The following is a 2,500-nucleotide window of genomic DNA, read 5'->3' as shown; positions in this document are numbered from 1 at the left end:
CCTTGACTATTTTTGACATGAGGTTCCCTGTATGTCATCCACCCACACCTTTTTGCTCTATCAATTAGCAATTCCAACACTTTGTTATGCCTTTTTATTCTTATGTCCTTGGTTTTAGGACATGCACCTGAAATATGAGTAATTGTTTCACACACATCTTTACAATATCTACAAGTAGCAAATGTACGATTTCTTCCCCTAGTGATGGTTTCTCTAGTATACAATACATTTGCTCTCAGCATTAGCGCAGCTATGTATTGATTTTCTTTAATTTTGTTATGTTTGCTGATCCAAAAATTTGAGGTTGGATTACTCGCTAAGTATTTTATACCATCACCTTGGACAGGGAGATTTGCCCATTTCTCAAATTCTTCTTTCCTCCAGTCATATGTTGCTATCAAATTTAGTTCATGACTCAGAGATCTACTGCCTACTATGTTGAGTTTGTGTGTTTTAATGATGTTATCAATTTTTTCATTGATTACTTCTCCTGCATACATGAATGAATGAGCTATGTACAGGTCTGGAGCTTCCCTGAGGTACAATAAGTTATTAACTTTGTTCAGACCAATTGTCGTACATAACTTTGGAATACTGAGGCCCCCAAAGGATCTTTGAGTACAGGAGACCATCACATGTGTATGCAGGAAGGTGTAGGAAATGTTTGACATACTTTCTAATTGTTTGATCCAGAATGTTTAAAGTTTTCGCTTCTGTTCCTGTCATTTCCAGTTTAAATGACAGTTTAGGGATCAAGTATTGACAGAATATTTCTATTTTCTGTGTGGGCTTAAGTGGTAGATTGTCGAGTTTTTCAGCCCAGTCAACAAGAACCTCATTAATTTTGTTGTTGCTTGAATGGCCGGTGTGTGGATCGAAGTTCAGTCCGAGGTATCTCTCACTTTCTCCTGGGTGGATGTTTTCAATGTTTTGTTTTTCAAATTGCCATGGTCTACAGTTGTTTACTAGGATCTTATCTTTATGATGACTTATATAAAATCCATGTGTTTTTTTCACATTAAGTTTTAATCCTGTTATTTTACTGAATTTTTCAATGATTTTCAGATTTGTACTCATTCCTTCCCAGGTGTTGCTGAGTACTGCGATGTCATCGGCAAAGGCCAGAGCGGTGATTTGCTTGATGAGATTATTGGAACCAAATGTGAAGCCCTTGCCTTCTTTCTGAAGATCACAGATTAGAGGATCCATGGCAATATTAAACAGCAGTGGGGATAAAGAGTCACCTTGCTTAACTCCTGACTTCATTGTTATTTCTGGAGTTGCTTCATTGTTTTTTCCCTTGAAAAATGTTGTTGAGTCAGTGTATAAGTCTTTTAGTATGTCTCTGATGCATGATGGAACCCTGTGTCTTTCAAGACTCTGTAGAATATGACCATGGCTGACAGAGTCAAAAGCTTTTGATATATCTATGAACACCACTGCCAACGAGCTTCTGTTCTTTCGTGCCCCTTTTATAATGTTTTGCAGAAGAGTCAGATTTTCGAGACAACCTCGCACCTTCATGAAGCCTTTTTGTCTCGTATTTATTTAAACGAAAAATGTGAGTCTTTTAGTTAATATTTTCGTGAACAACTTCATGAATGCCGTACCGACAGTAATTGGACGCCAATTACTTATCTTTTTGAGTTCGCTAATCGGTACATTCTTGGGTATTAGTATTGACCGGTTCTTCTTAATACTGTCTGGTACTCTTCTCATCAATAGCCAAGACGATAAGATTCTGGGTAGTAGTCTTGGTTGCCTGCTATGCACTTTATTTAAGTCATTCAGACCAATTTTATCAGGCCCCACTGCTTTCTTTAAATCTGATTCATCAAAGGCTTTAGTTACTTCGAGCAGTGTAATTTCTTTACATAAACTTCCAATTTCCCATTCATCTGGTATCCGGTCAATTGGGATGAATTTGGGATTTTTCTTGTTTTCTTTTTCAATTATGCCTTTATAGTATTGGAAGATTTCATCAGCACTGATTTGACAAGTGGCATCTTCTGCCCCATCAGTGATTATCCTGGCAATTTTCTTTTTGTCTTTTTGGAACATTGTCTGATATTCTTTGTAACTGCCCTTTGCTTTTGTATATTTTTTCTTGTGTGTTTGATTGGGCCTTCCATCTTTCTTTGGTATCTTGTTTTGTACAGGGGCAGTCTGTTGCTCAACTTGAGCAGAGTTCATAAGTTCATTATCGGGTTCGCTCGTTAGTTCGGTATGATTTGATGGTACAGGACTTATATCATTGGTGTTTTCTGATATATAAGTCACTATCTCATCCATCAGATCCATAGCAGCATCATGATGCTGGATGTTTTTTGTGTACTTTTCGATTTCTGTGTTTCTATCATTCAGCTCATCAAAGTTTCTTATTTTTGGCGCTCGTTTTCGATTGATAAAGTCTCTGCGCCTTTCTGTTGTTACTTCTACTGTAATCTCTGGTTCATCGCAGGAGTCATTCTCAGAGATATTGGATGCTTGCAGTTCATCC

At 37.4% G+C, this 2,500-nt stretch overlaps 1 protein-coding gene and 1 pseudogene across 6 annotated transcripts in view; both read right to left on the bottom strand.

The window, feature by feature from the left end:
• LOC146871292 (transcription factor SOX-13-like) overlaps positions 1-2,500 on the bottom strand; it is a 588,655-nt gene that overhangs the window by 385,917 nt on the left and 200,238 nt on the right. The window lies entirely within an intron of this gene.
• LOC146871295 (28S ribosomal RNA) overlaps positions 1-2,500 on the bottom strand; it is an 8,171-nt pseudogene that overhangs the window by 2,017 nt on the left and 3,654 nt on the right.

Source organism: Triturus cristatus, chromosome 1_1, assembly GCF_964204655.1.
Source record: "Triturus cristatus chromosome 1_1, aTriCri1.1, whole genome shotgun sequence".
NCBI lineage: Eukaryota > Metazoa > Chordata > Amphibia > Caudata > Salamandridae > Triturus > Triturus cristatus.
The sequence above is the reverse complement of the archived record's forward strand: the minus strand, read 5'-3'. Positions and strand labels throughout refer to the sequence as shown.